We start from the raw sequence: 23,506 nt of genomic DNA on the forward strand, positions 1-23,506 counted from the left end.
AACTCAGAACTATAGTAACCTAACAACACTTCAGGTAACATGCAATGATAACTGCAATAACTGATACATTTACTAGTTGTTCCCAGAATGACACTCAGAAAATCCCCCCAAAAATACACATGATGTAATTTGAAAATTTGATTTGCTAAATTATCAAATTAAATAAGACTCAGTCTATACACGTTTAGGCAAAAACCTTTAGAATGAATAATAAAGAAGGCAACTTTTAGAATAAATTATTCTTAAATATTCCTAGGTGTTAGAAAGTAAGTAGATACATTACATTACTCTGAACTGACCAGAAAAGAAAAATTAAAAGTGTATCACTTACTTCCAACATCAAGTCTGGTGCCGCTACCAAAAGTGTACCACAGTGATACAATCCCTATTACTGACTGTACAAAAACCTCCCTCTCATTGTGCAGGTGGATATGAATGTTTTTAGACTCATGTTCATTTCTTAAACTGAAAAACTCAAACACCGACTTACATTTATACCATTGTCTTTGTTTATTAAAATTACATTTTAAATATGATTGCCAATGCTAATATAAATGTTATTTAATTCAATGTTGTACTGCTATCAGTGTACTTTCTCAATAAATAATACTTTTGAAATATTGCTCAAACATGAAATGAAATAATTTGATGCAATGTGAAAAAGTGAATAAAGTTGTTAACTTTGTAGTTTACTTACTGCCAACATCCAGTCTGGTGCCGCTACCAAAAGTCCACCACAGTGATTGAGTGTAACTGAACGGCCGTACAAAAACCTCTCTGTGCTGTAAAGCTGCAGCTCCAACAATACAGATCTCACAAAGACAATCTCATTCAATACGAATATCATCTAACAACCCCAAAGGCGATGGAACACTTCATATGATATCTGTCAATAATAACTTGATGACTTGACTTGTGATTTAAATCCAGATATGTGTATTTTTCCTCTAGTGTTTACTAGGTGTCCTCATAGACCCACAGCAGCCAGAGTCCAGCATTAGATCCAGTGTTTGTATTCCTCCATATTGTCCATGACAGAGAGCAGCAGCAGCTGTGATAGTGATACATGTTGTATATTCCTTTATTAAAGATGTTGATCACAGACTGAACAGTGGAGGTGAAGTCACAGACGAATCCCACCAGCTTTAGTTGACACAAGTGTTCACTAGCTGATTTGAGGAACTTAAAAGTCCAAGCATGAGTGACCAGGCTGTTGATAACACTTCTGACTAGGCCTACATGAGGTACAGCATCACTTGTTAGGGTCTTTTGATACATCACTACACAAATGCAGAGATATAAAAGTAAAGCAGGCAAACTGGTAGTAGTCGCTCTATGAGTAGAGGGCTGCAAGGGAATTTTCCTGGCTACACAGTTTACAGGTTTTTACTTTTGCCTGCTTGCGGCTCTGTCAGTATGTAAAGCGCATTGAGTCGCATCTTGTGAGAAATGCGCTATACAAATAAAACTTGATTTGATTTTAATTTGATTTGAAAGCAACATTTAAATATGTTACTGTTTAATACAGTTTGTTGTTGTAAAAATGTATGTTTGACTACGCTTGAAAAACCTCACTTCATTGCTTCAAATAATACATTATCCAAGGTAAGCATTATGTGAGTGGTTCTTTTATGTCTAAAATAAGAAATTACATTTACTTTATTTGAAAAAAAGTTCAATACATACAGGATTCAGCATGCTTAATAGTTCAACACTCTCAAGGGGATGTCCCCATTTACTGAAATAGACTTGAAACCTGAATTTGCATAATACTTTCTGACTTACTGCTCCATAAGTGCTTCCAGCCTTGTGAGTTCAACACTTCATGACTGAGAACCGTCCTTCATGACAACAGAACCACAACAACAATGACTTCCATCACCATCTTCATCTGGACATTTTGCTCTCTGGATTCAAGGTGAGATCTGAAGTCATGAATACCACACAAATGTACTTGTTCATTGATATACATTCTACAGTTCTGTCTCAATGCTGATATAGCCTTGGGCTCTGTTTACATGTCAAGTATTCATTTTTTTTGCAGGATCCACTGGACAGTATGTTTTAACCCAGAGTCCTGCAGTGAAAGCTGTGTCATTGGGACAGTCAGCCAGTCTCAGCTGTAAAGTTAGCAGTGCTGTACATACAAATATTTTTGGACACTTTCTAGCCTGGTACCAACAAAGACCTGGAGAAGCTCCTAAACTCCTCATTTACTATGCTAAAACACTTCAGTCTGGGACTCCATCTAGATTCAGTGGCAGTGGATCTGGGAGTGACTTCACTCTGACCATCAGTGGAGTCCAGGCTGAAGATGCAGGAGATTACTACTGTCAGAGTTTACACTATCCTAATAGCAAAGAGGTGTTCACACAGTGATACAGAGCCGTACAAAAACCTCCCTCAGTCAGACTGCACAATGACTGCACTGCTACAGCTGGGACCTACTGCAGGTGCTGAGGGGGAAGAGACAGTGACATGGAACACTGACTGAACTATGATACGCTGATCTGAATATAACAGTGTTGCTGACAATACAATATGTCAACTCATCCAACCTCATACCAATGAAGTCCTGGAGTGGTTTCAAGCTGTTGAAAATGTAGTAAGATGATGACTTGAGAAGTGGAAGCACATACACAATCTTACCAACGTCCAAAGTCCCGAATAAGACTCCAGTTTAACGTCTTAAATGATGTGTGTCACTTTGGTTGAAGATGCTCCATGCAGGGTGTAGCTTTGCTGACCTGTACATTTTGACTTTCCACTCTAATTTAGACCCAGCATTGATTAGTGAATTTATCATTTATCATGACTCACAATAGAATATGATCACTGTTCCATCACAATAGTGAATAACAATAGACCAAGACAGAATATCTCTCTGTCTACAATATGAGATGTACAGAGCATCTATTCAATGGTAAATGTGAAGTCATCATTTTCATGTGGAGCTCACACACAGACTGTACTGATTCTTACTGTTAGTTTATTAATAACTTAAAAGTCCAAGCATGAATGACCAGGCTGTTGATAACACTTCTGACTAGGCCTACATGAGGAACAGCATCACTTGTTAGGCTCTTTGATACATCACTACACAAATACAGAGATACAAAAGTAAAGCAACATTTAACAATTTTACCTTTTTTTGCAGTTTATTGTTTTTAAAAATGGATGTTTGACTACTCTTGAAACCTTACTTATTTGCATTAGACAATACATTCTACAAGCATTATGTGTGTGATTGTTTTAAGTCTAAAATTAGAAATTACCTTTACTTCATTTTATTTATATATATGGAAAAAAAGAAGCTCAATACATATTCACAAGCAGGATTAAGCACACTTATCAGTTCAACATTCTCAAGGGGATAACCCCATCTACTGAAATAGACTTGAAATTTGAATTTGCATAATACTTTCTGACTTACTGCTCCATAAGTGCTTCCAGCCCTGTGAGTTCAACACTTGATGACTGAGAACCGTCCTTCATGACAACAGAACCACAACAACAATGACTTCCATCACCATCTTCATCTGGACATTTGCTCTCTGGATTCAAGGTGAGATCTGAAGTGATGAATATCACATAAATGTACTTGTTCATTGATATACATTCTATAGTTCTGCCTCAACGCTGATATAGCCTTGGGCTCCGTTTACATGTCAAGTATTCATTTGTTTTGCAGGATCTACTGGACAGTATGTTTTAACCCAGAGTCCTGCAGTGAAAGCTGTGTCATTGGGACAGTCAGTCAGTCTCAGCTGTAAAGTTAGCAGTGCTGTATATATAGATAGTGATGGACACCATCTAGCCTGGTACCAACAAAGACCCGGAGAAGCTCCTAAACTCCTCATTTACTATGCTAAAACACTTCAGTCTGGGACTCCATCTAGATTCAGTGGCAGTGGATCTGGGAGTGACTTCACTCTGACCATCAGTGGAGTCCAGGCTGCAGATGCAGGAGATTACTACTGTCAGAGTTACCACAGTCCTTATGTGTTCACACAGTGATACAGAGCCGTACAAAAACCTCCCTCAGTCAGACTGCACAGTGACTGCACTGCTACAGCTGGGACCTACTGCAGGTGTTGAGGGGGAAGAGACAGTGACATGGAACACTGACTGAACTATGATACGCTCATCTGAATATAACAGTGTTGCTGACAATACAATATGTCAACTCATCCAACCTCATACCAATGAAGTCCTGGAGTGGTTTCAAGCTATTGAACATACAGTAAGATGAGGGCTTTTGAAGTGGAAGCACATACACAATCTTACCAACCTACAAGTCCCTGATGAGACTGCAGTTTAGAGTCGTAAATGATGTGTGTAACTGTGAGTGATGATGCTCCATACAGTATGCAAGGTTTGGCTTTGCTGACCTGGACATTTGGACTTTCCACTCTAATTTAGACCCAGCATTGATTAGTGAATTTGTCATTTATCATGACTCACAGTAGAATATGATCACTGTTCCATCACAATAGTGAATAACAATAGACCAAGAGAGAACATCTCGCTGTCCACAATATGAGATGTACAAAGCATCTATTCAATGGTCAAATTAATGTGAAGAGTCATCAGTTTCATGTGGATCTCACACACAGACTGTACTGACTCTGGCCACTAGAGGGAGACAGATAGTTATTTTTGATAATTGAGACGTCACTGTTTTAGTTTATTAGTATAAGATCCCCATTGGCTGTTATATTATATATATATATATTATATATCAGCAGCAGCTCATACAGCTACTGTATAACAAAGTAGCAGAGTTAAAAGAGCCCTAACTTCTAATCATCCTCTGCTTCCTACAGAGCCTGCCTCTGTCTGGTTCTGGTCCTGTCCATGTAGAACTGCTGCTCTCTCTCCTCACAGCACACAGCATCAAGCCTGACTCCACTGATCTCTTCAACTGCACTTCCTGTGGGACCATTTTAGACAGTGAAACTATTTAACTGGTAGACTGGGAGCTGTGGGAGTGAAACTCACATTTGCATGTAGTCAGGGTGGGGTGGTTCTGCTCCTCTCAGAATAGAGCAGCCCTGTCACCAGATGGCCAACCATCTCCAGGGGCCTTAGACTGAGAAACTTCAATGAAACCACTTACAAACTGAGGTAGTTTTGAATGATTTGGACATTTAAATTGGTTCACTTTATTTAAACATGTGTGTGTGTGTGTGTGTGTGTGTGTGTGTGTGTGTCAATCACCTCTTTATCAAACTTATGAAACTGCATAAAATGATGTAACAGGAAACTGCGTATGGAGCTAGACCATGTGGTTTGAGAGCATAGCAGCATCTGTAGCAGGTATCACAATGGACTGAATGGACATCTCTTCAGTCATGATGGCCCAGTTATGCCTGACAATAGGCTACGTCACAATAAATTAACATTTGAGTTAATAAAAACCAAATAGCAGTGTTTATGATTCAATCAGATATCTTTATTGTCCTCTGAACTGCATTGAAGCATCAAAGCGCACATGAACCAGCAGAAACACATCAACACTAACACTGATACAACCTCAGTCTACAGAGTGGAGTGACACCTGGGCTCTAGTAAAGGCTCCTGTTTCTATGTGACTCTATGTAGGCTAGAGAATAGCTGAGCACAGAACAGAGACAAAGCAGAGGAATCAGCCACTCTCCACAGGGGGGTGTGAGGGGACCTAGTCAGAACACTGGTCTCTCCTCAGTATCTGAGTGACCGTAGGCTGGGAGCTCTGGTGGGCCTCACAGGACACCGTCCCTGCCTTGGTCCACTCCTCAGCAGTGAGAGTCAGGGTGCTGCTCCAGCTGTACAGGCCGTCCTTCTCCAGGACCCCGCGGCTGGCCTCCTGCGCCTTGTTGTTCCCGTCCACATTCCATCTCATTGTCCAGTCTGAGGGGAAGCCCTTGTTGGCCAGGCACATCAGTGTGGCCGTACTCTTACTGGACAGCTCCTCACTAGAGGGGGGCAGGACCGTGAGGGTGGGGGCACGGTTACCTAGAACACACACCGTACTTAGTCATGAACTATGGCACAAGAGTCACTGATGATCACTATCTAAATATGCAGTAGTGATTTAGAAATGTCTCAACATGTGAATTACATTTTAATTTCATCAATCTTAAAAAGAAAATACCAGAAAGTCAATCAAAAAGCGTCATATGAACCATACAAACTATAAATAATGTCATAATGTTGTTTGTCTGATCAGAATATTCATATGTTTAGAATTCACACACTTAGAGAATTCTTAAGTGACTTTCTGGCACACATCAAACATGGCATGAAGTCATAACTAGTAACCTAACAACACTACAGGTAACATGCAACGATAACTGCAATAATTGATACATTTACTAGTTGTTCCCAGAATGATACATAAAAGCAAACACATGACATCATTTGAACATTTTTGATTTTCTAAATTATCAAATGAAACAAGAGTCTTAGAATGAATTTTTAAAATAAATTATTCTTAAATATTCCTAGGTGTTAGAAAGTAAGTAGATACATAACATTACTCTGAACTGATCAGAAAGAAACATTAAAAGTGTATCACTTACTTCCAACATCAAGTCTGGTGCCGCTACCAAAAGTGTACCACAGTGATACAATCCCTATTACTGACTGTACAAAAACCTCCCTCTCATTGTGCAGGTGGATATGAACATTTTTAGACTCAAATTAATTTCTTAAGCTGATAAACTCATACACCTACTTACATTCATACCATTCTCCGCATTTATTAAAATTACATTTTAAATATGATTAAATTATATGACATTTATATTAGAATTGGTAATGTTGTACTGCTATCAGTGCACTTTCTCAATAAATAATACTTTTGATTTGAAATATTGTTCATTAAACTAAATAATTTCATGCAATGTGAAAAAAGTGAATAAAGTTGTTAACTTTGTAGTTTACTTACTGCCAACATCCAGTCTGGTGCCGCTACCAAAAGTCCACCACAGTGATTGAGTGTAACTGAACGGCCGTACAAAAACCTCTCTGTGCTGTAAAGCTGCAGCTCCAACAATACAGATCTCACAAAGACAATCTCATTCAACACAAATCTCATCCAACAACCCCAAAGGCAATGGAACACTTTATAGGATCTATGTCTATAATAACTTGATGTTGTGATTTAAATCCAGATATGTGTCTTTTTCCTCTAGTGTTTACCAGCTGTCCTCATAGACACACAGCAGCCAGAGTCCAGCATTAGATCCAGTGTTTGTATTCCTCCATATTGTCCATGACAGAGAGCAGCAGCAGCTGTGATAGTGATACATGTTGTATATTCCTTTATTAAAGATGTTGATCACAGACTGAACAGTGGAGGTGAAATCACAGAGGACAGACACCACTAACAGAGGAATCCCACCAGCTTTAGTTGACACAAGTGTTCACTAGCTGATTTGAGGAACTTAAAAGTCCAAGCATGAGTGAGCAGGCTGTTGATAACACTTCTGACTGGGCCTACATGAGGAACAGCATCACTTGTTAGGGTCTTTGATACATCACTACACAAATGCAGAGGTATGAAACTTAGGCAAAAATTAAAAATGTTATAAAAGTAAAGCAACATTTAAAAGTAAAGCAACATTTAAATATGTTACTGTTTCATACAGTTTGTTGTTGTAAAAAATTATGTTTGACTTCTCTTGAATAACCTCACTTCATTGCATCAGACAATACATTATCCAAGGTAAGCATTATGTGAGTGATTCTTTTATGTCTAAAATAAGAAATTACATTTACTTTATTTGAAAAAAAGCTCAATACATACAGGATTCAGAATGCTAAATAGTTCAACATTCTCAAGGGGATGTCCCCATTTACTGAAATAGATGTGAAACCTGAATTTGCATAATACTTTCTGACTTACTGCTCCATAAGTGCTTCCAGCCTTGTGAGTTCAACACTTCATGACTGAGAACCGTCCTTCACGACAACAGAACCACTAGAATAATGACTTCCATCACCATCTTCATCTGGACATTTGCTCTCTGGATTCAAGGTGAGATCTGAAGTGATGAATACCACACAAATGTAGTTGTTCATTGATATACATTCTACAGTTCTGCCTCAATGCTAATATAACCTTGGGCTCCGTTTACATGTCAAGTATTCATTTGTTTTGCAGGATCCACTGGACAGTTTGTTGTAACCCAGAGTCCTGCAGTGAAAGCTGTGTCATTGGGACAGTCAGTCAGTCTCAGCTGTAAAGTTAGCAGTGCTGTATTTAGATATAATAATGCAGAACGTCAAGCCTGGTACCAACAAAGACCTGGAGAAGTTCCTAAACTCCTCATCTACGATGCTAAAACACTTCAGTCTGGGACTCCATCTAGATTCAGTGGCAGTGGATCTGGGAGTGACTTCACTCTGACCATCAGTGGAGTCCAGGCTGCAGATGCAGGAGATTACTACTGTCAGAGTTTACACTATCCTAATAGCAAAGAGGTGTTCACACAGTGATACAGAGCCGTACAAAAACCTCCCTCAGTCAGACTGCACAGTGACTGCACTGCTACAGCTGGGACCCACTGCAGGTGCTGAGGGGGAAGAGACAGTGACATGGAACACTGACTGAACTATGATACGCTGATCTGAATATAACAGTGTTGCTGACAATACAATATGTCAACTCATCCAACCTCATACCAATGAAGTCCTGGAGTGGTTTCAAGCTGTTGAAAATGTAGTAAGATGATGACTTGAGAAGTGGAAGCACATACACAATCTTACCAACGTCCAAAGTCCCGAATAAGACTCCAGTTTAACGTCTTAAATTATGTGTGTCACTTTGGTTGAAGTTGCTCCATGCAGGGTGTAGCTTTGCTGACCTGTACATTTTGACTTTCCACTCTAATTTAGACCCAGCATTGATTAGTGAATGTATCATTTATCATGACTCACAATAGAATATGATCACTGTTCCATCACAATAGTGAATAACAATAGACCAAGACAGAATATCTCGCTGTCCACAATATGAGATGTACAGAGCATCTATTCAATGGTAAATGTGAAGAGTCATCATTTTCATGTGGAGCTCACACACAGACTGTACTGATTCTTACTGTTAGTTTATTAATAACTTAAAAGTCCAAGCATGAATGACCAGGTTGTTGATAACACTTCTGACTAGGCCTACATGAGGAACAGCATCACCTGTTAGGGTCTTTGATACATCACTACACAAATGCAGAGATATGAAAGTAAAGCAACATTTAACAATTTTACCTTTTTTTGCAGTTTATTGTTTTTAAAAATGGATGTTTGACTACTCTTGAAACCTTACTTATTTGCATTAGACAATACATTATACAAGCATTATGTGTGTGATTGTTTTAAGTCTAAAATTAGAAATTACCTTTACTTCATTTTATTTATATATATTAAAAAAAGAAGCTCAATACATATTCACAAGCAGGATTAAGCACACTTATCAGTTCAACATTCTCAAGGGGATGTCCCCATCTACTGAAATAGACTTGAAACTTGAATTTGCATAATACTTTCTGACTTACTGCTCCATAAGTGCTTCCAGCCCTGTGAGTTCAACACTTCATGACTGAGAACCGTCCTTCATGACAACAGAACCACAACAACAATGACTTCCATCACCGTCTTCATCTGGACATTTGCTCTCTGGATTCAAGGTGAGATCTGAAGTCATGAATATCACACAAATGTAATTGTTCATTGATATACATTCTACAGTTCTGCCTCAATGCTAATATAACCTTGGGCTCCGTTTACATGTCAAGTATTCATTTGTTTTGCAGGATCTATTGGACAGTATGTTGTAACCCAGAGTCCTGTAGTGAAAGCTGTGTCATTGGGACAGTCAGTCAGTCTCAGCTGTAAAGTTAGCAGTGCTGTATTTAGATCTAATAATGCAGAACGTCAAGCCTGGTACCAACAAAGACCTGGAGAAGTTCCTAAACTCCTCATTTACGATGCTAAAACACTTCAGTCTGGGACTCCATCTAGATTCAGTGGCAGTGGATCTGGGAGTGACTTCACTCTGACCATCAGTGGAGTCCAGGCTGCAGATGCAGGAGATTACTACTGTCAGAGTTTCCACTATCCTAATAGCAAATATGTGTTCACACAGGGATACAGAGCCGTACAAAAACCTCCCTCAGTCAGACTGCACAATGACTGCACTGCTACAGCTGGGACCCACTGCAGGTGCTGAGGGGGAAGAGACAGTGACATGGAACACTGACTGAACTATGATACGCTGATCTGAATATAACAGTGTTGCTGACAATACAATATGTCAACTCATCCAACCTCATACCAATGAAGTCCTGGAGTGGTTTCAAGCTGTTGAAAATGTAGTAATGAATGAATGGTCTTTATTGTCATTGATATAGTAAGTACAGGTACCAAACAACGACATTTGGGAGGGGGGGCTCCCCTGGTGCTAGGAAAGAAAAAAAAAAAAAAAGAAAAAGAAGGGAAAGGAGCTGGTTTACACAAATAAAGGCTATGTACACTATCCACTATACTATACTGTACAAATAAAACACTGTGCTGTACTCTATGCTATGCTATACCTATTCTAACCTATTGCTGTACTCTATGCTATGCTATACCTATTCTAACATTTCCTATTCTCTGCAACCTTATGTACCCTAGGGTTGTCATATTGCACATAGTGTTATTGCACATTCATTTAAAGTGTCGCAGTTTGCAGGCTTGCAATGTACACATTTGTGCCTCAGCACTACACCTGATTTTCAATCCAGCAGCTGCCATCAATCCGTCCAGACTGTCCAGGGCCCAGAACCTAGGTCTTTGCTGTGTTCAGGGCCTGGATGGCCCTGGGGTAGAAGCTGAGCTTCAGTCGGTTTGTCCTGTAAGTAAGATGATGACTTGAGAAGTGGAAGCACATACACAATCTTACCAACGTCCAAAGTCCCGAATAAGACTCCAGTTTAACGACTTAAATTATGTGTGTCACTTTGGTTGAAGATGCTCCATGCAGGGTGTAGCTTTGCTGACCTGTACATTTTGACTTTCCACTCTAATTTAGACCCAGCATTGATTAGTGAATTTATCATTTATCATGACTCACAATAGAATATGATCACTGTTCCATCACAATAGTGAGTAACAATAGACCAAGACAGAATATCTCGCTGTCTACAATATGAGATGTACAGAGCATCTATTCAATGGTAAATGTGAAGTCATCATTTTCATGTGGAGCTCACACACAGACTGTACTGATTCTTACTGTTAGTTTATTAATAACTTAAAAGTCCAAGCATGAATGACCAGGCTGTTGATAACACTTCTGACTAGGCCTACAGGAGGAACAGCATCAATTGTTAGGGTCTTTGATACATCACTACACAAATACAGAGATACAAAAGTAAAGCAACATTTAACAATTTTACCTTTTTTTGCAGTTTATTGTTTTTAAAAATGGATGTTTGACTACTCTTGAAACCTTACTTATTTGCATTAGACAATACATTATACAAGCATTATGTGTGTGATTGTTTTAAGTCTAAAATTAGAAATTACCTTTACTTCATTTTATTTATATATATATTTAAAAAAGAAGCTCAATACATATTCACAAGCAGGATTAAGCACACTTATCAGTTCAACATTCTCAAGGGGATAACCCCATCTACTGAAATAGACTTGAAATTTGAATTTGCATAATACTTTCTGACTTACTGCTCCATAAGTGCTTCCAGCCCTGTGAGTTCAACACTTCATGACTGAGAACCGTCCTCCATGACAACAGAACCACAACAACAATGACTTCCATCACCATCTTCATCTGGACATTTGCTCTCTGGATTCAAGGTGAGATCTGAAGTCATGAATATCACATACATGTACTTGTTCATTGATATACATTCTATAGTTCTGCCTCAACGCTGATATAGCCTTGGGCTCCGTTTAAATGTCAAGTATTCATTTGTTTTGCAGGATCTACTGGACAGTATGTTTTAACCCAGAGTCCTGCAGTGAAAGCTGTGTCATTGGGACAGTCAGTCAGTCTCAGCTGTAAGGTTAGCAGTGCTGTACATACAAATAATATTGTACACTGTCTAGCCTGGTACCAACAAAGACCCGGAGAAGCTCCTAAACTCCTCATTTACTATGCTAAAACACTTCAGTCTGGGACTCCATCTAGATTCAGTGGCAGTGGATCTGGGAGTGACTTCACTCTGACCATCAGTGGAGTCCAGGCTGCAGATACAGGAGATTACTACTGTCAGAGTTTACACTATCCTAATAGCAAACATGTGTTCACACAGTGATACAGAGCCGTACAAAAACCTCCCTCAGTCAGACTGCACAGTGACTGCACTGCTACAGCTGGGACCTACTGCAGGTGCTGAGGGGGAAGAGACAGTGACATGGAACACTGACTGAACTATGATACGCTGATCTGAATATAACAGTGTTGCTGACAATACAATATGTCAACTCATCCAACCTCATACCAATGAAGTCCTGGAGTGGTTTCAAGCTATTGAACATACAGTAAGATGAGGGCTTTTGAAGTGGAAGCACATACACACTCTTACCAACCTACAAGTCCCTGATGAGACTGCAGTTTAGAGTCGTAAATTATGTGTGTAACTGTGAGTGATGATGCTCCATACAGTATGCAAGGTTTGGCTTTGCTGACCTGTACATTTGGACTTTCCAAATAATTGATTTAAACCCAGCATTTTAAACCCATCATTGATTAGTGAATTTATCCTTTATCATGACTCACAGTAGAATATGATCACTGTTCCATCACAATGGTGAATAACAATAGACCAAGACAGAACATCTCGCTGTCCACAATATGAGATGTACAGAGCATCTATTCAATGGTAAATGTGAAGAGTCACCGGTTTCATGTGGAGCTCACACACAGACTGTACTGAATCTGGCCACTAGAGAGAGACATAATAGTGATTTTTGAAGAATTGAGACATTACTGTTTCAGTTTATTACTATAAGATCCCCATCGGCTGTTACATCAGCAACAGCTACTCATACAGCTACTGTATAAGAAAGTAGTAGAGTTAAAAGAGCCCTAACTCAAGTCTCTACTTCTAATCATCCTCTGCTTCCTCCAGAGCCTCCCTCTGTCTGGTTCTGGTCCTGTCCATGTAGAACTGCTGTTCTCTCTCCTCACAGCACACAGCATCAAGCCTGACTCCACGGATCTCTTCAACTGCACTTCCTGTAGGACCATTTTAGACAGTGAAACTACTTAACTGGTAGACTGCGAGCTGTGGGAGTGAAAGTCACATTTGCATCTAGTCAGGGTGGGGTGGTTCTGCTCCTCTCAGAATAGAGCAGCCCTGTCACCAGATGGCCACCCATCCCCAGGGGCTTTAGACTGAGAAACTTCAATGACACCACTTACAAACTCAGGTAGTTTTGAATGATTTGACATTTAACCCTTTATTTAAACCTGTAGTGTGTGTGTGTGTGTGTGTGTGTGTGTGTGTGTGTGTGTGTGTGTGTGTATGTGTGTGTGTGTGTGTGTGTGTGTGTGTGTGTGTGTGTGTGTGTGTGTGTTTGTGTGTGTGTGTGTGTGTGTGTATCAATCACCTCTTTATCAAACGTATCAAACTGTAAAGAATGATGTGACAGGATACTGTCTATAGAGCTAGACCATGTGGTTTGAGAGCATAGCAGCATCTATAGCAGGTATCACAATTGACTGAATGTACATCCCATCAGTCATGATGGCCCAGTTATGCCTGACAATAGGCTACGTCACAATAAATTAACATTTGAGTTAATAAAAACCAAATAGCAGTGTTTATGATTCAATCAGATATCTTTATTGTCCTCTGAACTGCATTGAAGCATCAAAGCGCACATGAACCAGCAGAAACACATCAACACTAACACTGATACAACCTCAGTCTACAGAGTGGAGTGACACCTGGGCTCTAGTAAAGGCTCCTGTTTCTATGTGACTCTATGTAGGCTAGAGAATAGCTGAGCACAGAACAGAGTCAAAGCAGAGGAATCAGCCACTCTCCACAGGGGGGTGTGAGGGGACCTAGTCAGAACACTGGTCTCTCCTCAGTATCTGAGTGACCGTAGGCTGGGAGCTCTGGTGGGCCTCACAGGACACCGTCCCTGCCTTGGTCCACTCCTCAGTAGTGAGAGTCAGGGTGCTGCTCCAGCTGTACAGGCCGTCCTTCTCCAGGACCCCGCGGCTGGCCTCCTGCGCCTTGTTGTTCCCGTCCACATTCCATCTCATTGTCCAGTCTGAGGGGAAGCCCTTGTTGGCCAGGCACATCAGTGTGGCCGTACTCTTACTGGACAGCTCCTCACTAGAGGGGGGCAGGACCGTGAGGGTGGGGGCACGGTTACCTAGAACACACACCATACTTAGACATGAACTATGGCACAAGAGTCACTGATGATCACTATCTAAATATGCAGTAGTGATTTAGAAATGTCTCAACATAGGAATTTAATTTGATCAGTCCTATGAAGAAAATACTAAAAAGTCAACCAAAAAGCGACAGATGAACCGTACAAACTATAAATAAGTTGTTTATATGATCAGAATATTATGTTTAGTATTCACACACTTAGAGAATTCTTAAATGACTTTCTTCAAACATGGCATGAAGTTGGATGTTCAATACATAACTCAGAACTATAGTAACCTAACAACACTTCAGGTAACATGCAATGATAACTGCAATAACTGATACATTTACTAGTTGTTCCCAGAATGACACTCAGAAAATCCCCCCAAAAATACACATGATATAATTTGAAAATTTGATTTGCTAAATTATCAAATTAAATAAGACTCAGTCTATACACGTTTAGGCAAAAACCTTTAGAATGAATAATAAAGAAGGCAACTTTTAGAATAAATTATTCTTAAATATTCCTAGGTGTTAGAAAGTAAGTAGATACATTACATTACTCTGAACTGACCAGAAAAGAAACATTAAAAGTGTATCACTTACTTCCAACATCAAGTCTGGTGCCGCTACCAAAAGTGTACCACAGTGATACAATCCCTATTACTGACTGTACAAAAACCTCCCTCTCATTGTGCAGGGGGATATGAACGTTTTTAGACTCATGTTCATTTCTTAAACTGAAAACCTCAAACACCTACTTACATTTATACCATTCTCTTTGTTTATTAAAATTACATTTTAAATATGATTGCCAATGCTAATATAAATGTTATTTAATTCAATGTTGTACTGCAGTGTACTTTCTCAATAAATAATACTTTTGAAATATTGCTCAAACATGAAATGAAATAATTTCATGCAATGTGAAAAAGTGAATAAAGTTGTTAACTTTGTAGTTTACTTACTGCCAACATCCAGTCTGGTGCCGCTACCAAAAGTCCACCACAGTGATTGAGTGTAACTGAACGGCCGTACAAAAACCTCTGTGCTGTAAAGCTGCAGCTCCAACAATACAGATCTCACAAAGACAATCTCATTCGACACAAATCTCATCCAACCACCCCAAAGGCGATGGAACACTTCATAAGATCTCTGTCAATAATAACTTGATGTTGTGATTTAAATCCAGATATGTGTCTTTTTCCTCTTGTGTTTACCTGGTGTCCTCATAGACACACAGCAGCCAGAGTCCAGCATTAGATCCAGTGTTTGTATTCCTCCATATTGTCCATGACAGAGTTGTTGTATATTCCTTAGTTGTATATTCCTTTATTAAAGATGTTGATCACAGACTGAACAGTGGAGGTGAAGTCACAGAGGACAGACACCACTAACAGAGGAATCCCACCAGCTTTAGTTGACACAAGTGTTCACTAGCTGATTTGAGGAACTTAAAAGTCCAAGCATGAGTGAGCAGGCTGTTGATAACACTTCTGACTAGGCCTACAGGAGGAACAGCATCATTTGTTAGGGTCTTTGATGCATCACTACACAAATGCAGGGAAATAAAAGTAAAGCAACAATTAAATATGTTACTGTTTCATACAGTTTGTTGTTGTAAAAAATTATGTTTGACTACTCTTGAATAACCTCACTTCATTGCATCAGACAATACATTATCCAAGCATTATGTGAGTGATTATTTTATGTCTAAAATAAGAAATTACATTTACTTTATTTGAAAAAAAGCTCAATACATACAGGATTCAGCATGCTTAATAGTTCAACACTCTCAAGGGGATGTCCCCATTTACTGAAATAGACGTGAAACCTGAATTTGCATAATACTTTCTGACTTACTGCTCCATAAGTGCTTCCAGCCTTGTGAGTTCAACACTTCATGACTGAGAACCGTCCTTCATGACAACAGAACCACAACAACAATGACTTCCATCACCATCTTCATCTGGACATTTGCTCTCTGGATTCAAGGTGAGATCTGAAGTCATGAATATCACACAAATGTACTTGTTCATTGATATACATTCTACAGTTCTGCCTCAATGCTAATATAACCTTGGGCTCCGTTTACATGTCAAGTATTCATTTGTTTTGCAGGATCCACTGGACAGTTTGTTGTAACCCAGAGTCCTGCAGTGAAAGCTGTGTCATTGGGACAGTCAGTCAGTCTCAGCTGTAAGGTTAGCAGTGCTGTACATACAAATAGTAATGGACACTGTCTAGCCTGGTACCAACAAAGATCTGGAGAAGTTCCTAAACTCCTCATTTACTATGCTAAAAAACTTCAGTCTGTGACTCCATCTAGATTCAGTGGCAGTGGATCTGGGAGTGACTTCACTCTGACCATCAGTGGAGTCCAGGCTGCAGATACAGGAGATTACTACTGTCAGAGTTTACACTATCCTAATAGCAAATATGTGTTCACACAGTGATACAGAGCCGTACAAAAACCTCCCCCAGTCAAACTGCACAGTGACTGCACTGCTACAGCTGGGACCTACTGCAGGTGCTGAGGGGGAAGAGACAGTGACATGGAACACTGACTGAACTATGATACGCTCATCTGAATATAAGTGTTGCTGACAATACAAAATGATGTCAACTCATCCAACCTCATACCAATGAAGTTCTGGAGTGGTTTCAAGCTATTGAACATACAGTAAGATGAGGGCTTTTGAAGTGGAAGCACATACACACTCTTACCAACCTGCAAGTCCCTGATAAGACTGCAGTTTAGAGTCGTAAATGATGTGTGTAACTGTGAGTGATGATGCTCCATACAGTATGCAAGGTTTGGCTTTGCTGACCTGTACATTTGGACTTTCCAAATAATTGATTTAAACCCAGCATTTTAAACCCAGCATTGATTTGAATGTATCCTTTATCATGACACCCAGTAGAATATGATCACTGTTCCATCACAATGGTGAATAACAATAGACCAAGACAGAACATCTCGCTGTCCACAATATGAGATGTACAGAGAATCTATTCGAATGAATGAATGAATGAATGGATTTTTTTATTGTCATTGCTACAGTACAGGTACCAAACAACGAAATTTAGGAGGGGTGGCTCCCCTGGTGTTAGGAAAGGGGGGGAAAAAAAGAACACTTTTTAAAAAATCACAAGAAGGGAAGGAGCTGGTTTACATAAATAAAGGCTATGTACACTATCCACTGTACTATACTGTACAGATAGACGACTAGGGTTGTCATATTGCACAATAGTATTATTTCACATTTATTTAAAGTGTCACAGTTTGCAGGCTTGAAATGTACATGTTTGTGCCTCAGCACTACACCTGATTTTTTCAGTCCAGCAGCTGCCATCAATCCGTCCAGACTGTCCAGGGCCCAGAACTTAGGTCTTTGCTGTGTTCAGGGCCTGGACGGCCCTGTGGTAGAAGCTGTTCTTCAGTCTGTTTGTCCTTGCGGCCAGGGTCCTGAACCGCCTTTTCGAGGGCAGCAATGGTAAATGTGAAGAGTCATCAGTTTCATGTGGAGCTCACACACAGACTGTACTGACTCTGGCCACTAGAGAGAGACATAATAGTGATTTTTGAAGAATTGAGACATTACTGTTTCAGTTTATTACTATAAGATCCCCATTGGCTGTTACATCAGCAACAGCTACTCATACAGCTACTGTATAAGAAAGTAGTAGAGTTAAAAGAGCCCTAACTCAATTCTTTACTTCTAATCATCCTCTGCTTCCTACAGAGCCTGCCTCTGTCTGGTTCTGGTCCTGTCCATGTGGAACTGCTGCTCTCTCTCCTCACAGCACACAGCATCAAGCCTGACTCCACTGATCTCTTCAACTGCACTTCCTGTAGGACCATTTTAGACAGTGAAACTATTTAACTGGTAGACTGGGAGCTGTGGAAGTGAAAGTCACATTTGCATCTAGTCAGGGTGGGGTGGTTCTGCTCCTCTCAGAATAGAGCAGCCCTGTCACCAGATGGCCACCCATCCCCAGGGGCCTTAGACTGAGAAACATCAATGAAACCACTTACAAACTCAGGTAGTTTTGAATGATTTGGACATTTGACCCTTTATTTAAACCTGTAGTGTGTGTGTGTGTGTGTGTGTGTGTGTGTGTGTGTGTGTGTGTGTGTGTGTGTGTGTGTGCGTGTGTGTGTGTGTGTGTGTGTGTATCAATCACCTCTTTATCAAACGTATCAAACTGTAAAGAATGATGTGACAGGATTCTGTGTATGGAGCTAGACCATGTGGTTTGAGAGCATAGCAGCATCTGTAGCAGGTATCACAATGGACTGAATGGACATCTCTTCAGTCATGATGGCCCAGTTATGCCTGACAATAGGCTACGTCACAATAAATTAACATTTGAGTTAATAAAATCCAAATAGCAGTGTTTATGATTCAATCAGATATCTTTATTGTCCTCTGAACTGCATTGAAGCATCAAAGCGCACATGAACCAGCAGAAACACATCAACACTAACACTGATACAACCTCAGTCTACAGAGTGGAGTGACACCTGGGCTCTAGTAAAGGCTCCTGTTTCTATGTGACTCTATGTAGGCTAGAGAATAGCTGAGCACAGAACAGAGTCAAAGCAGAGGACTCAGCCAGTCTCCACAGGGGGGTGTGAGGGGACCTAGTCAGAACACTGGTCTCTCCTCAGTATCTGAGTGACCGTAGGCTGTGAGCTCTGGTGGGCCTCACAGGACACCGTCCCTGCCTTGGTCCACTCCTCAGCAGTGAGAGTCAGGGTGCTGCTCCAGCTGTACAGGCCGTCCTTCTCCAGGACCCCGCGGCTGGCCTCCTGCGCCTTGTTGTTCCCGTCCACATTCCATCTCGTTGTCCAGTCTGAGGGGAAGCCCTTGTTGGCCAGGCACATCAGTGTGGCCGTACTCTTACTGGACAACTCCTCACTAGAGGGGGGCAGGACCGTGAGGGTGGGGGCACGGTTACCTAGAACACACACCATACTTAGTCATGAACTATGGCACAAGAGTCACTGATGATCACTATCTAAATATGCAGTAGTGATTTAGAAATGTCTCAACATAGGAATTTAATTTGATCAGTCCTATGAAGAAAATACTAAAAAGTCAACCAAAAAGCGACAGATGAACCGTACAAACTATAAATAAGTTGTTTATATGATCAGAATATTATGTTTAGTATTCACACACTTAGAGAATTCTTAAATGACTTTCTTCAAACATGGCATGAAGTTGGATGTTCAATACATAACTCAGAACTATAGTAACCTAACAACACTTCAGGTAACATGCAATGATAACTGCAATAACTGATACATTTACTAGTTGTTCCCAGAATGACACTCAGAAAATCCCCCCCAAAATACACATGATATAATTTGACAATTTGATTTGCTAAATTATCAAATTAAATAAGACTCAGTCTATACACGTTTAGGCAAAAACCTTTAGAATGAATAATAAAGAAGGCAACTTTTAGAATAAATTATTCTTAAATATTCCTAGGTGTTAGAAAGTAAGTAGATAAATTACATTACTCTGAACTGACCAGAAAAGAAACATTGAAAGTGTATCACTTACTTCCAACATCAAGTCTGGTGCCGCTACCAAAAGTGTACCACAGTGATACAATCCCTATTACTGACTGTACAAAAACCTCCCTCTCATTGTGCAGATGGATATGAACGTTTTTAGACTCATATTCATTTCTTAAACTGAAAACCTCAAACACCGACTTACATTTATACCATTCTCTTTGTTTATTAAAATTACATTTTAAATATGATTGCCAATGCTAATATAAATGTTATTTAATTCAATGTTGTACTGCAGTGTACTTTCTCAATAAATAATACTTTTGAAATATTGCTCAAACATGAAATGAAATAATTTGATGCAATGTGAAAAAGTGAATACAGTTGTTAACTTTGTAGTTTACTTACTGCCAACATCCAGTCTGGTGCCGCTACCAAAAGTCCACCACAGTGATTGAGTGTAACTGAACGGCCGTACAAAAACCTCTGTCCTGTAAAGCTGCAGCTCCAACAATACAGATCTCACAAAGACAATCTCATTCAACACAAATCTCATCCAACAACCCCAAAGGCGATGGAACACTTCATAAGATCTCTGTCAATAATAACTTGATATTGTGATTTAAATCCAGATATGTGTCTTTTTCCTCTTGTGTTTACCAGCTGTCCTCATAGACACACAGCAGCCAGAGTCCAGCATTAGATCCAGTGTTTGTATTCCTCCATATTGTCCATGACAGAGTTGTTGTATATTCCTTAGTTGTATATTCCTTTATTAAAGATGTTGATCACAGACTGAACAGTGGAGGTGAAGTCACAGAGGACAGACACCACTAACAGAGGAATCCCACCAGCTTTAGTTGGCACAAGTGTTCACTAGCTGATTTGAGGAACTTAAAAGTCCAAGCATGAGAGAGCAGGCTGTTGATAACACTTCTGACTAGGCCTACATGAGGAACAGCATCACTTGTTAGGGTCTTTGATACATCACTACACAAATGCAGGGAAATAAAAGTAAAGCAACAATTAAATATGTTACTGTTTCATACAGTTTGTTGTTGTAAAAAATTATGTTTGACTACTCTTGAATAACCTCACTTCATTGCATCAGACAATACATTATCCAAGCATTATGTGAGTGATTATTTTATGTCTAAAATAAGAAATTACATTTACTTTATTTGAAAAAAAGCTCAATACATACAGGATTCAGCATGCTTAATAGTTCAACACTCTCAAGGGGATGTCCCCATTTACTGACTTGAAACCTGAATTTGCATAATACTTTCTGACTTACTGCTCCATAAGTGCTTCCAGCCTTGTGAGTTCAACACTTCATGACTGAGAACCGTCCTTCATGACAACAGAATCACAACAACAATGACTTCCATCACCATCTTCATCTGGACATTTGCTCTCTGGATTCAAGGTGAGATCTGAAGTCATGAATACCACACAAATGTACTTGTTCATTGATATACATTCTCTAGTTCTGCCTCAATGCTAATATAACCTTGGGCTCCGTTTACATGTCAAGTATTCATTTGTTTTGCAGGATCCACTGGACAGTATGTTGTAACCCAGAGTCCTGTAGTGAAAGCTGTGTCATTGGGACAGTCAGTCAGTCTCAGCTGTAAAGTTAGCAGTGCTGTATATACAGAGAGTACTTATGGAGACCGTCTAGCCTGGTACCAACAAAGACCTGGAGAAGCTCCTAAACTCTTCATTTACTTAGCTAAAACACTTCAGTCTGGGACTCCATCTAGATTCAGTGGCAGTGGATCTGGGAGTGACTTCACTCTGACCATCAGTGGAGTCCAGGCTGCAGATGCAGGAGATTACTACTGTCAGAGTTACCACAGTCCTTATGTGTTCACACAGTGATACAGAGCCGTACAAAAACCTCCCTCAGTCAGACTGCACAGTGACTGCACTGCTACAGCTGGGACCTACTGCAGGTGCTGAGGGGGAAGAGACAGTGACATGGAACACTGACTGAACTATGATACACTGATCTGAATATAAGTGTTGCTGACAATACAATATGTAAACTCATCCAACCTCATACCAATGAAGTCCTGGAGTGGTTTCAAGCTGTTGAAAATGTAGTAAGATGATGATTTGAGAAGTGGAAGCACATACACAATCTTACCAATGTCAAAAGTCCCGAATATACTCCAGTTTAACGTCTTAAATGATGTGTGTCACTGTGGGTGAAGATGCTCCATGCAGGGTGTAGCTTTGCTGACCTGTACATTTTGACTTTCCACTCTAATTTAGTCCCAGTATTGATTAGTGAATTTATCATTTATCATGACTCACAGTAGAATATGATCACTGTTCCATCACAATAGTGAATAACAATAGACCAAGACAGAACATCTCGCTGTCCACAATATGAGATGTACAGAGCATCTATTCAATGGTAAATGTGAAGAGTCATCAGTTTCATGTGGAGCTCACACACAGACTGTACTGACTCTTACTGTTAGTTTATTAATAACTTAAAAGTCCAAGCATGAATGACCAGGCTGTTGATAACCTTTCTGACTAGGCCTACATGAGGAACAACATTACTTGTTAGGCTCTTTGTTACTTCACTACACAAATGCAGAGATATGAAAGTAAAACAGCATTTAACATTTTTAGCTTTTTTTGCAGTTTATTGTTGTAAAGATGTAAGTTTGACTACTCTTGAAACCTCACTTAATTGCATTAGACAATACATTATAGAAGCATTATGTGTGTGATTATTTTAAGTCTAAAATTAGAAATGACCTTTACTTCATTTTATTTTTATATATATATTTAAAAATTGCTCAATACATATTCGTATAGAGGAAGAAGCACACTTATCAGTTCAACATTCTCAAGGGTATGTCCCCATCTACTGAAATAGACTTGAAACTAATTTGCATAATACTTTCTGACTTACTGCTCCATAAGTGCTTCCAGCCTTGTGAGTTCAACACTTCATGACTGAGAACCGTCCTTCACGACAACAAAACCACAACAACAATGACTTCCATCACCATCTTCATCTGGACATTTGCTCTCTGGATTCAAGGTGAGATCTGAAGTCATGAATATCACATAAATGTACTTGTTCATTGATATACATTCTATAGTTCTGCCTCAACACTGATATAGCCTTGGGCTCCGTTTACATGTCAAGTATTCATTTGTTTTGCAGGATCCACTGGACAGTATGTTTTAACCCAGAGTCCTGCATTGAAAGCTGTGTCATTGGGACAGTCAGCCAGTCTCAGCTGTAAAGTTAGCAGTGCTGTATATACAGAGAGTACTTATGGCCGTCTAGCCTGGTACCAACAAAGACCTGGAGAAGCTCCTAAACTCCTCATTTACTTTGCTAAAACACTTGAGTCTGGGACTCCATCTAGATTCAGTGGCAGTGGATCTGGGAGTGACTTCACTCTGACCATCAGTGGAGTCCAGGCTGCAGATGCAGGAGATTACTACTGTCAGAGTTTCCACTATCCTAATAGCAAATATGTGTTCACACAGGGATACAGAGCCGTACAAAAACCTCCCTCAGTCAGACTGCACAGTGACTGCACTGCTACAG

Source organism: Nansenia antarctica, assembly GCF_963989245.1.
Source record: "Nansenia antarctica genome assembly, chromosome: 6".
In the NCBI taxonomy this organism is placed as follows: domain Eukaryota; kingdom Metazoa; phylum Chordata; class Actinopteri; order Argentiniformes; family Microstomatidae; genus Nansenia; species Nansenia antarctica.